At 34.4% G+C, this 14,651-nt stretch overlaps 1 protein-coding gene across 1 annotated transcript in view; it reads right to left on the reverse strand.

Annotated features, from left to right (window-relative positions):
* Positions 1–14,651, reverse strand: part of ABCI15 (trigalactosyldiacylglycerol2) — an 86,864-nt gene that overhangs the window by 1,394 nt on the left and 70,819 nt on the right. The window lies entirely within an intron of this gene.

Raw genomic sequence — 14,651 nt, forward strand, 5'->3', positions numbered from 1 at the left:
CAGATTCTTGGTCAAGATTAAAGAGGTGGGTCCTTTTTAAAAATAAATGAGCTTCTTAATTGTGTCCTTTACTTGTTTGTCTTGCTGCAACGTGGGCGGGTGGAGTATACATAAATTCTTGTATACGGCCATTGATATACATATACAGATACATATACATACATATATATATATATATATACACACACACACACATTTTCGCATACACTGTACATATGTGTGCTTACGTATGTTTATATATATGTAAGTATACACACATATAACATATGTGTGTGTGTGTGTGTGTGTATATAATTTTCTTGTAATTTTTAATTTTAGATTTACATTTTTATGCTGTCCCCCTTGTTTCTCTTTGTCAGATCATCGTTATTTTAGTTTTGGTATGTTTATTTTTTCTTGTGTATACAAATATGATATATAATATATATGTATGTTTTTATTGATTTTTATTTACATTGTATATTTTTATTTTATAATTTACTTGTAGTTTTTTATATTAATCATTATCCTTGTGGGTTGTTTACTTTATTGGCCCCTTTCTTCTTTTTCTTAGTTTGACATTTTTTCATTTGGTAGGTTTATTTTTTCTGACTTTGTTGTATTTTTTGTTTTGCTTTATTATATTATTTTTTGATTTATTAATTGTTTCTTTATGTTTACTTTTTCTTCTTGTCTGAGTTTTTTTATTTCCTTGTTTTTTCTTATCAATTTTTCTTGTGTTTTATTTTTTGGTTGATAATTTAGGTCTTTGTTTTATTTGGGTGGTCTTCTAGGTGTTAATTTTTGCTTCTTTGGTTCTTGTATTTTTTTTCTCTTGCTGCTTCTTTTCTCTTTTATTTCCACTCTTTCTTTTCTGGTCAACCTCTCGTCTTGGATTTAGTGTCTGTGATCACCTCTCTCTCACCATCTACATCTTTTTATTCTCCTGATCTGCCATTTATTCATTTTCTCTGCTTGCACTTCTTCATCCTGATGATGGATCATAGAGGATGATCCGAACATTGATGCAAAAATGTAAAACACAATCAAATCCGGAAGCTTTCAGATGATTTGTGAGGTTTGTTACTAGGCTTCTAAAAGAGGATTACAAAAACATGAATAGTTAAAAAGCACCCTTTGAATTTGAATCAATAGAAAAAGCAAACATTCTAAACATTGAAGTCAATGTGGCTACTTCTAGAAAAACAAAATGCCAGCATGCATTCTATGGTAGTATGTACTACTACCAAGTAAGATTATACAAAGATCAAAACAGCAGGTTATGAAGATCTGATTTTCTCAGTCCAAATCTCCAAAGCAATCAATCGCAAGGAAACAAATTATGGAAAGTTAAAACATGGCACATGATTATATTTTCTCTAGAAAAACTCTTTATATAGAAAATGCAGGAATTTTATGTGATGTTCACTCTTCTAATTTTGTTGTTACTACACATCTTAGGGAACAAGACAGGCATTACAAGCACAGAATGAATGGTATATGCATATAAAAAGGATGCCTACAAATTCCATTATTAAAAGATTTGATGGATAACTGCACCTACCATATGTTACTTTCAAGCTGTATTGCAGCGAACTTTCCTAGAGAAACCATGTTTCTAAAATATATCTTAAATTGTCCAAAATGGATGAGTCAGTGCAGTCAGCTTATCAGTCACTAATATGTACTCATAAAGACAGTCCCCTGTACTAGATGCTTGTAACAACTCATTGTAGCTGGGCGAACATGTGCAGAAAGGTGCAGAAAATGAACTGTCAAGAGCAGAATAGAGGTAAAGGTGTTCCAAAAGATCCAGATACTCCAGATGTTAATGTCATAATAGAATTAGTCATCTATTTTGGATTCAACCTTATCAAAACAATAGTAGCGTTCCATTTAAATGGCATTATCAAGTTAAACTGATAGTGAATATAAAATTAAATTACTTAGGTTTAAAATGAGAAGAAACAGCTAAAAGATGCTCAAAATATTTATAATAAATACAGAAACAATACTCTTATTGTTATTCAATGCAATGCATGATGTTTAGAAGAGAAACAAACACAGATATAAATAAAGACAGTTCAGTGTCGTCTATGATCATCAAACCCTCAACTATTATCAAATTCTCAATCAAATAACCATTACAATTTTAATTCTATAGAAAATCAATGCCATTGCATCCTTGTTTTCCTCCCTCTGAGTTTGGTTGCAGCCATAAAATGGTTCATTTAAGATGGCCACAAACTCTTCATGAAATGATGGCTCCTCGGTGACTATGATCCATTTTAATAAATGATCATCACCTTAAACACTACCAGACAAGAAGTGCACCCTAGATCCCCACTTACAAATTTAAAAACAAAAGAAGGAATTGATGGGGAAATAGTGTCGAATCAAGTTGATGTTTTTGTAACTTTATTGAGTTCCCCCTGTCCTTGACGTCCCCCCATCCCTCTATCCCTAACAAATGGTGTAACACAAACACAATTTATCTCCTTTTTGCTAAGTTACCGATTCGGATGCAGATTCCGAAGCGGATACGGGATGCAGGGATTTTTATTTTTTTTGGATGCAGATGCGTGAGGAAACATATATATATATATATATATGCAAAGAAATGCAAGAAATATACAAAAACAAATCATTTGATAATATGACTATGAATCTATGATACTTAACCCTTTATCAAAATTCAAGATATTTCAAAATTCATATGATATATCAATATCAATATGTGCTTGTCCAACATTAGCGTTTAGTCTTAATTTTAAACAATAAGTTCAAATAGGTCATATTCAAGATTCCAACAAAATAAAAACATAGTTAATGATTGAAGTCTAAAGATTCAATCAATCAAAGTCTGGCTCTAAATCATAGGGATTCGTAAGAAAATCCACATTCTCATCATCATCTCCAACTGCTGAAAGATTATTTGAACCAAGCATGGTTCCACTTATGCTAGATGCACCACGTGCCACACTATCATTGTCACTGTCTCCAACTGTAATAAGATCATGAAGTGTTGCATCTAAATTTGCACACTCAGGGGCTTCATCCCAAAGCTTCGTTGCCCCTTCCTTGTAATGATCATTCTTACGTGACAAAAGACACAAGTTGGTGTGGACAAAGACCAAGTCCTCAACTTTCTTGGACCCCAACTGGTTGCACTTCACTGAATGGATAAAGGAGTATGTACTCCAATTCCTTTCAGTAGCAGAAGAACTAGCAACCTATATAGTTGTCACAAAACACACAAATGAAAAGCAAATTAATTTTAAAGAATGTGTGAAACACTAAATTCTAAAATGCAATTATAAACATAAACGTTTAAAACAAATTTACAAAACAAAATAAAAAATTTACTTGTGATAGGACCTTGATTGCAAGAGGTTGAAGATGCTTGAAAGGTTGACCATACATGTACCACCATGTGATAGCTCCCATTCTATTTTGGTCCTTTAGTGCAAATGGAGAATGCCTTAACCCCGAAGCAAACAACCCAAATTCTTCCCTCACTTTTTCATGCATTTCTTCCAATGGGAAGAGTCTTGTAAGAGCTTTGTGGCACCCCTCAGCAACATCCTCATCCGCAAATGGTGCAACTCTACCCGACATACCAACTACCTCCTCACTGTAGTACCTAGGAGATAAGGCATATGCAAGGAGGTGCAATGGGGTAGTCATCTTATTCCATCGATGGTGGATAATTGCTTGCACTTGGGTGCATAAGGCTTCACATTGTGTGGGGTCACTCTTGTGTGCTTGTATAGAATATTTTACCTTCTCAACCATGGTGTCCATGCCATCATACACATCCCCCAAGCAAGGCGTATCTGTATCAGCAAAACGGAGCATAGTCACGATGGGCTCGATGAAATCCAATACATATGCTACACAAGCCCACCAACTCTCACTCAAGATCAAATCCCTGATCCTTTGTGCTCTTTTTGAATTTGAGATCTTCCATACACCCCATTGATTACCGATGACCATTTGGCACAGTGCATCTTTTACCTTGAGGAGTTGTCTCATAACAATTGTATGAGATGCAAAACATGTCTCAGCAACCTAAGCAAGTTAACAATATGTCAATTGACAATATAATTATTCATTTTAATTTTTAACTAAATTACAAAACCATGAAACTTAGTAATTTAAAAAAATTAATTTACCTTCAGCAACTCCAATTTGGAGTATGTTCTAAAAATGGATTGTGACATGTGGTGGTTGGTCACAAACATTTATATGTCCTCCCCCTCTTCATATATTTTCTTCACCCAATCTACTTCAGTGCCAACCCTTTGCATGATCGAGTTAAGGAAGTGAACAGTGCATAGGGTCCAAAAAAATGCTCATACCGACTCTCAACCAAAGCACCCGCACCCCTGCAAATTTTGGCATTGTCTGTGACCACCTGTACCACATTCTCACTACCACCATCTCAATGGCCTCGATGAGAATTCTAGAAATGAATTTGGAATCCTTCACTTGCCTCTCACAATCAATAGCCCTCAAAAACATTGCCCCTTTGGGAGAAACTACAATCATATTAATCAATGGCCAGTTTCTTGTATCCTTCCAACCATCTGACACAATAGTTAGACCCGAAGTTTTCCAAGATTTTTTGATTGGTTGAAGGTCTTTCTCTATATGTGCCTTCTCTTGTTGCAATAGAGTTGTACGCACCTTTTCATAGCCCGGGCTTGTGTAGTCAGCTGGTGATTCTTTGATTGCTGCCACCATTTCCTTCCAATATGGCAATCTCACCAAGTTGAAAGGAAGCCCATTCGCATAGAGGCAACGTGCAATAGCTTCATCAGCGCGGTCTCTTGCCTCCATTTTTAATGCGGTGTGCAATGGGCCTCTTTTGCTAGTTGAAATTCCCACTTCTTCCTCATCCTCTCCTGGCACAAGTACTTGCAAGAATGGGTGTTGGGAAGATGCAATTGGTTCAGTGGGTGTCTGTAGCTTGCTCTTTAAGGAAGGACCTTGATAGTAGCTTGTTTTTGATCTATCGATCAATGCATCAGCAGCTTCTTGTTCTCTTACAAATGAAAGTATTTCCGCACTAGTCATCCCAGTACCATTTTTGCCTTTGCACATTCCAAATCCTTTGCCAGCAAGGCCCATAAAATAAAGCTTCACTTGGGAATATGAGCTATTGAAAGGTTTTCCTTTGTTACTTTGACAATAATTGCACTTCCAATAGTATGAGCCACCTCCTGAAACCTGTGATATCCGTGTTGTATGTCTCCACAAAGGAGAACCTACATCAATTTTGAAATTATAAGTCTCTTCCCCTCCTTGGCCCCCCACTGAACTTTGACTAGCACTACCACTAGTATCCATTCTTGCCTAGTTTTTTGCAACCTATTTTATAAGAAAATAAATAAATTTTAATTAGTTCCTAACAACTATGAACATCAATGATCATGCATACAAGTGGAAAGAAGTGAGAAAAACTACTAAAATAGATACCCAAAGTTGCTTCTACATATCTTTCAAAAAAAAAAATTGAAAAGAAACTTAAAAAAAATCTTCAAGAACTTGAAAAAAAAATCAAAAACTCAAAAAAATCATCTAAATACTCAAGAAAAGGATTGATCACTTACCTTGAATGGTTTAAACTTCTTTAAGAAAACTATCTCTCCCTCTTCGAAAATGCTGAACTTAGCTTCACAATGAAGGAATGGCTGTAGGTGCAAACAAAGTTCTAAAATGACTCTTGTGAATGCTTCTATATTGACTTCTAGGGTCATTTTAGGGTTTCATAATGAAAAAACACTTTAAAAATGTTTTCCATCACATGTCTTGATGCAAGTTTAAGTGAAAAAAAATAGTTTTTTATTGTTTTTTGGGCTTAGCCGGTGTTGGGCCCGCGGATGCACCCGAATGCGCCGCGGGTGCTAGCCAGAAGCTAGCCGCAAGCAGCCGGATGCACGTGGAAGCTGAGTATCAGCTTCCCCATGCATCCAGTTGCCTGCGGCTGGCTTCCGGCCAGCACCCGCAATGCATCCGGGCGCATCTGGCATCCGTCCGCCTCGGATGCGGAAGCCACCCCTGACGCCCACGAATCGGTATCTGAGCCTTTTTGTTGCATCTAGGTTTGTAGAAACTCAATAATGGCATTCCCTAAGTACACTAAATTGTTGTGAAGTCTAATGAACAAGATTTAACACCATTTTTTCACAGATGGAGGTGAGCCAGAACTAGTCATGTCAAGTGAGGAGACACAACCACAGTGGACTCCCAAGACTAGACCCCCTACCTCTCTAATTTTTACCAGAACTAGGAAGAGGACATAAACTGTTTTAATTTTTTATTTACATATAGTTTTACAAAAATGATTTTCTATGTCAATTTTGCTTCAGACTATCAAGCTACCAACATTCGACATGAAGATGCTCTTTTGTACCCCATTTGCATTTAAATTTATCTAGATCCAACTTGTTTCTTTTGTTAACTCATTTATTGACTCTTTAGATGCATTTCATCGAATCTTGCAAAGAAAAGAAAAAAATATTTCTAGTTAAATTTATGCAATTTTTTAAGTTGTCAAGTTGTCTCTAAGTTTTTACTGAGCTTTTTTTGGGCCTTGGCGAGTAGTTACCGTGTCCGAGATTTTCAACCATGCTCTTAACAGTATTAATGAATGACTAAAGAATTAGCTAAGTATATATTAGTATAAGCATTACGAATATATATAACAAAACTGATATATAATTCTGATTTCACTATTTTAGACCGTATGAAAGTTCTCATCCATAATAGAATTCTGGTATCATATTCTTTAGATCAGGATTGATTTGTATCTCAATTACAGCATGCTTGCTGTCACATTGTGCTTGCCAGCATTATAATATGGTTCATTGGTTCACAGATTATAAATAATAATTCTCATCTTCTGATGACTACTTACAACCATTTATAATCTCTCATTTCCAATTCATTCCCTTGATGAATAAAATAATAATTCCTGATTCTTCTATTAGAAATAAATAATTATTTTTTAATCCTTTGAATCATCTCAATCCATGATCCAATTCTTTATTGATCCTTACTTTTGATCAGTACCAATTATATTTATAATTAATGATCCTTCAATGCCTGATCCCTTCATTCAGATCTTCCATATATAACAAACTTCCGCTAGAAGACATGACTCTTCAACTAATCTCTGAATTAGAATGCTAAAGATTAATCATCTATTCTAATCACTTCTTTAGTGAGTAATTACTGATGCCTCTAAATTATCGATTGTTTGATTGTGAGCTGCTGATGGTGGTTATTAACTTTTCTTCCTAAAAATTGTCCCATATTGCTGATTCAGACATTGTTGATTGCTGCCACTTCAAACATTGGATAACAATTTCTGTTTAATTATTGAATTTTGAATTTCTTTGAAATGCCTTCATCATATTGGCACCCTTCATATTAATATTGCTGGTGATATACTGAAGTGGTCCAAATAAGGCCTGTGATATTTTCTCAAATGAAGATATACGGTGGTTAGAAGAAACTTATCCAGCCTAATAAGATATAGGAGAATCAGAAAAACAGATTCATGTGTCGAAGATTGTCTCCCCCACTACAGGGGTTCCCTCGTGGAAATGTACAGCTGGCAACACAGAAAAAATGTATCAATTGATCATCATTTTTCTTTTCAGTATATGTAATAATTTGATTTTATTAATTATTATTATATATTTATATATGTTTTTAATATTTTAATTTATTATTTTTAAAATCAGAAAGGGAAAAGCACAGCCACCCTTCCTCAAAATTGCCTGTCCTCAAGCAATGTTAATTTTTATACAGATCTTTCAATGTGAGTAATTTCCACTGCACAACTCTGATACTAACTAATGCATTGAGAATTCGCAAGGTTTGCAATTTTGAGACAACTTCTCTCTTCTAGAAACAAGAATGAAGGTCAACTTATGATGGTGCCAATTATTAATCTGATTTGGGAAATAATGTACCAATTGATCATCACTGTTTCCTTTGAGTATATGTATTAGTTTGATTTTCTTGAATATTATTATTATACTTTATATATGTTTTTTATATTTTCACTCATAAAACTTTATTTCAGTAATGGAACATCACATCAACAAAGACCAAATCATCCATTTATCGTTGTTCCAACCATTTGTGTTTCTTGGGGTACATTTATTCAAACACACTGCAAGAATGCTTGCAAGCAAAAGAATTGCATGGTCAGCTCATCCATAATAGTGATATGATTTCTTTGCTGATGCATGTCTATTATTACCCTGAGATTGGATTAGTGGCAAAAGAAATAAATTCATAATGTATTTCAAATTCACAATAAATTAAAAGGATATAACTACAATATTTATGCAAATTATTAATTTAAAATCAGTACCTTGTTTTATGTCTTCCTTGGGTTTCTTTACAAATTTTAGAAAAGAGTCCCTTCCCCTATTGGTGAACTAGCAACTCTACAATAGCTACTCCTTGATTCTAAAAGTTTAGAAAAGTATGTTGCAAAGGATTTTCTTTAATAGGCCTTATGTTGACTTTGCATCAAACTTAAAAGATGCAATATAACTAGAGAATATAACATGGCAATAAAAATACATTTACCAATTCCGTCTAGCATCAATAATCTTCCATATTAACATGTAACTTTTTTCATCATTCAAATTGTGGACCTCACTGCCACCTTTGCTCTATCCATGGCCTCATAAAAATTAAAAATGGCTTATCAGGGATTTCTCCCCATTGACCAATATTAGCACTCTAATCAAGAGCTCTGAATTTAGCACAATCTTATATGCATCCATCCAAAATGTGTCACCAAAAACAAGGCATGCAACTGCAATACCATCCATATATGATTGGCAAAGGTAGACTCAACCCACTCCAATGAAACAAACATTTTTAGGTTCATCTTTTAAGAACCTATATTCTGCAATGCAAGAAAATGAGTTGTAGATCTACTCATATTAGGTCAAATAGATCCTTTCCCTCAATAAAGGATCTCATCATGTTGACCATCCTTGTGTGAACATATATAAAGTGTGTTGGAACTCCCTATCTTGACAGAAAATTAACCCAAGGAAGTTTGTCAATATCTCATGAAGTTGAGTCAAGGCAATGTGTTGTCCATGGGCTGCAAAACAATGTGAGGAACCTCTCCATCATAGGTTTGTCTTAGCAACATTATTAGTGATGAATTGCACATTGTGCACCAACCTCAATTGCTAACTCATTGAATAAAGATAATTAAGTCGATTGATTTCACTCTATCAAATGCATCCACAAATTGAAGAATATCATACCACTCTCGATTGCCACAAGGAAGTTAATCAACATTTAGTTTCTTCTATCAATATATCCATTTTTAACATTATAGTAAGATTTGTCTTTGCCTAATCCTTGCAGAGTTCAACTAAAGACACAACAGTTCTCTTAGCTTTTTATAATTCTCCAAGAGAAATCAATTCATATCTTCACAAATACACTTCTCAGTACTCGTAAGTTCAAAATTACTTAGCTTTTGATACCATTTTCTTTTGTTGCAATTCAATTATAATATTCAGTTATACCCCTCCTTTTGGTGCACAATATAAAGTACACTTTATCGAACACTTATATCTCTCTTTTATATGAAATGCACTTAAATCATAAAGTTATATTATATTATTGCAATGCAATTTATTAAATGACTTTTTAAGTCATTAAACGGCCCCATTCACATAAATTGAAAATATAACTTTATAATAGCACTTCATCATTTATTTATTAATAAAGTATTACTTAATTAATAACTAAAATAACTCAACACAAAAAATAATCATTATTTCTTGTTTAAGTCTAAACCTGGGAGTTAATCATTGTATCTATTGTGCATCCAATTGCCTTGCTAAAAATATTAAGGGTCTCTCTTTAACATCCACTAACTATAAATAGTAGTCCATGAAACTAAGCCAATTGACGAATTCTACTAATACCAAGTCTAGGTGCACAGCCAAAAATAGCAACACGAGCATAATTGACTTACTATAGATAGTAAGTCTCTCAAATAGAGTCAACTGAGGAGAGAGCTCATCACTGCACACACCATGAGTCTTGGTGCCCTTGCCAAATATAGCAACTCCTTAACAATGACTACATATAAATAGTAAGTCTTTGAATAACTACTCTTGTTGACTATACTAAATCTCAACACTGCCACAAAGTTGTTCAAGCGCCCTGCTAAAGATAGAAACCCTAACTTCCACAAAAAAAGACACTTAGTATAAATAGTAATTGTGCCAACTAGCTCAAAGGAAAAACAATCATGAACATCCCTAATCATTGAGTGGAAAAACAACCTCTAGCTTGACCAAGACCCCCTATCCAACTAATTAACCTACGAGGGTCAAGAAATAGGCTAATCCCTCGAACTCTGATGCTCACAAAAAATGGGGACATTACAAATGATGTGTTATATACTAAGGCATATGTATTATGACTTAAATGGGGTTGTAAAATAGTTGTCTTGTGACGTTCATAATCCATTGTAGCTATGTTTGGTCAAAGTTAGTATCTGTAAATAGTTAGCCTAATAGTAATGCGGTTTAAGCAATTATCCATTATATGCCTAATTTTAAATGTGGTTTAGGTATTTGCCCCAATTTTATCTTTATTATAAAGGTTCCCACCATTGTAGGGCATCATGGAAAGATTTGAGGCTATATCAACCAGTCTCCAATAACAACCCTCTCCCCAAGAGAGTCTAAGCAACCAATGATAACCACTACCTCAATTGCCTCCACACTATTTGCAGCGTTAACTCTAGAATCCTCAATCTCCTGAGGCTCAATGTTGCTATCCTCTGCTAGCACTGACACATCCACCTATCCCTATATAAAAACTCCATCATCATGACTACGTATAGGACCATTGACTATCATACTAAACACAGGCTCATCCACATCATGGATGCCTCACAATTCATGTACAAACACAATGTTATTTCACGTACAAGCACAAGAGAAAGCACCAACGTTTATTGAGTGAATTTCTATCAGCAATAATGTCCCCATTTTTGGAAGGCTCCTGTAGTTTATTGGTCAGTTCATCATATTGACCTTCATACGCTGACAGTGGGATTTGAGGGTCACAATTGTGGATTTACTATTTTTATTAAGTCTAATTCGAGCAGTTGCCATATTTGGCAGTTGATATGGGGACGTTGGAAGTTGGTCATCACCTGCATTAAATGGGCTATTTATTGTATGAGCTCATTTTATTTATTTATTATTAAAAATTTACATTATTATATGGCACTTTATTATATTTAATGTTACAAAATGATGTTGTGTTGATGAAACTTCTTAAGTGGAGTTACGTTTGGGAACTAGGTGTCATTTAAAGATTATAAATATAAGCTCATTGTGAAGGAAGAAGCATCTGATTGTCTATTTTCTTTTGTTGCCTTTGTGAGAATTTCTGAGGTTGGTGATTTCTATGCCCTTGCTGAAGTATAAGAGTTAGAGTTGGAGTCATTGGGTCTTTCGTTTCTATATTCATGTTGCTTTGGAAGAAATCATTTGTTGCTGAGGTATAGCAATTTGATCAAGCTTCTCTACTATGGTCATTGTTACTGAGAAGTTTTGTTGTGTATATCATTATGACTGGAAGCTGGTGAGCAAATTTGAAGGAAGAGGTTGAATCAAATTACATTTTGATACCTGTGTTTCATGGTCTGGGAGTCTAATCTAAATTGGAGGGCTGCCATTTCATTCCTATGGCAGCGATCACTCATATTTTGGAGCTGTAATTTGATTGAGGCTGGCACTCACTACAAGGAGATCTGCTATCAAAATTGGTGCCTGCATCCCATTTTAGAGGCTACAGAATTCATCTGGAAGACCTGCGTCATTCCTTAGGGCCATGGTTGTTACATCCCAATTTTTGACCCAATTTAAAATGTTCATATAGCCGTTGAGGTTCACATGAAGTCAGTTGACAGTTAAATTTGTTATAATCTTACGAAATGGTAAGATGTTTAGTCGTTATAATTCCATATGAAGATAACATGCTAGTTGATTATTTATCACGAATTCATGGAATTGAAAGTTATGATTATTTATTATTAATAACTTGTTATGGTAATATGATTTAACCGTGGAGAATTTTCTTGTAGGGAGCATGTCAAAGGGGTGGAAGCATTGTCAGAAAAGAATTGGGCACGGGAGCATCACCATCACTAGGAAAATGGGTATGAATCGTGAATTACTATGATTAAGGACCTAGGAACTACATAACAGGATACACACATTAGACACACATGAGCTATTAAATAAATACTAAAAACATTAATGATTTAACTTAATTAAAGTACATACCTTTAAACAGCTTATGATTGACATTTTCATCATTTCAGTGTAACACATTTATGTACGTGCACATAGATATAGAAATAAAGGTGACACTATAGTATTATTTCTATACAAGATTCTATATATTACGTACATTTAAATACGTGTACAAGAAGATAAAATAATATTCCAAATAAAGCATGTATTTAGATATACATAATAAAAAGATACGACCTTGGATAAAATATATAGTATGATGCCATCTTATAAATACATCTACGTGCAAGTAGATAAATATATTATAAATTATCCTTGATTTATAACCTTTAAGATCTTTTCCATATTTATTCAATTCTTTTCTAGAAACTGAAATATAGACTTGGCATATTATATTAGTGTTCAAGAAGGCAAATTATTTCTTTAAAAGTTACGGCTTCTTCGAAGCCTGGGAGATTATCAAATGCCTTTACATATATTTGGAAGCTAAGAGAAGGCAGGAAAGGATATATTGTCTTCACGATTTAGCTCTGCATATTTTTTACCTGCACTGTTACTTCTTGTTCTACTCTTGCTGAAGGCCAGAAATCAGATATATTCTGAATATTGCATACGGATTGCTTCCATGAGGGAACCGGCTGTTAAACATCAAGCCAAGGCTCGCGTCCAAGGAACCGGCTATTTGAAACCAAGCCAAGGCTCACGTTTTCCATCCTTAGACTAGGTTATGTGGTCAGACTTTCATAATCAAATTGTTGTATGTTTTTCTTAAACTATTTTCATATTTGCAACAAGAAGGAATGTGTCATGAAAATTCCGTACATTACTTCTGAATTCCAATTGAATGGATATTCGATAGTCCAATCTCTCTATGTTGTCAAGTTTAGACCAAATGTGCATAATATGTTCATACATCTTTGTTTTTCAGAATCGAGTTATATTTCTTGCAAGCCATTAAGATCATTTCTCAAGTCATAAAGATTGTGATATGCTATGCTAAAAAATGTAATACTCTTACACCAGCTGAGGTTCAGCAGAAAGAGTTGGTTTACTCTAAGATTTAAACACCTAGGACTCACCCAACTGTATGGCCAAGGAAGAGGTGAAGAGTTGAGAGAGAGAAATTTGCAACAACATGAAACAGAATCAAATGTGACATAACAATATATATTATTTTTAAAAGGAATCATTTAAAAGCTCATGCATGTCCAATTCATTCTCTGTTGTCAAATTGAGTGGTGTGATTAAGTACCAAAATACTTAGTGGCTGACAAGGTGTTCCATGTCTATTCCAAGTAGGGAGGGTCTTTCTAGTTAAAGAAAGTGTGGATATAAGCTTAAGGTCTATGGTTGGCAGGTTAAGCCCTTGACAATGTTTCCCCCCTCTCCACGAGATGTCAAGACATGCATCAGATAAAGATAAGTTGAGCATTCATTTATTGGTCACAGGTATTTTTACTTTTAGGATATTTATACAAGTAGAAGATATTATGGATTAATTTACATAGTTGAATTCGGTTATTTTCTTTGACGAAAGCAACCTTTCTCATCAATGTAATTGGTAACCATTTAGATTGGTTGACCTTCCAACTGAATATGGAATATATCTATAGGATTGTTATTTCAGTCTTTCATTTATAATAATGATTATGAGCATATCTTCTAATCTTATGTTATTACCACAATTAGCAATAGGAAGAAAAAGAAAGAAACAAAGGTATCTAACGTCCCAAATGATACAGTGGTATCTGATGCCCCAAATGATACAGTGGTATTTGATGGCCCAAATGATACAGTGGTATCTGATGCCCTAATTGACATAGTGGTATGTGATGCCCTAAGTGATCCAATGATAATAGATGCCCTAATTGACACAGTGGTATGCGGTGTCCTAAATGATCCGATGGTAATTGATGCCCTAATTGATACAGTGGTATGTGATGCCCTAAATGATCCAATGATAATAGATGTCCTAATTGACACAATGGTATGTGATGCCCTAAATGATCCAATGGTAATCGATGCCCTAATTGATATAGTGGTATTTGATGGTAATCGTCAATTGATTTTGATATAGTGGTATTGAATGGTAATCGGCATTCGATCCTAAGTGGTATTTGTGGACTAACCTGGGTTTTTGCAGAAGCATCCCTAGATTGATTTCGGTTTCGAATTCCATGGTATGTAGATTTTAATTTCCACAATAAATTCATTGATGGTGTTTTCAATTGTTAGTAATGAAATTTTCGTTTAACTGATTGTAACTATTAATCTCATACACATGAACGTAACTGATATAACTGTCATCCTATGAAAAGGAAGTAATAACTGTATTTC

Source organism: Cupressus sempervirens, chromosome 4 (genome assembly GCF_028749045.1).
Source record: "Cupressus sempervirens isolate cs-2001-9-10 chromosome 4, ASM2874904v1, whole genome shotgun sequence".
Lineage (NCBI taxonomy): Eukaryota > Viridiplantae > Streptophyta > Pinopsida > Cupressales > Cupressaceae > Cupressus > Cupressus sempervirens.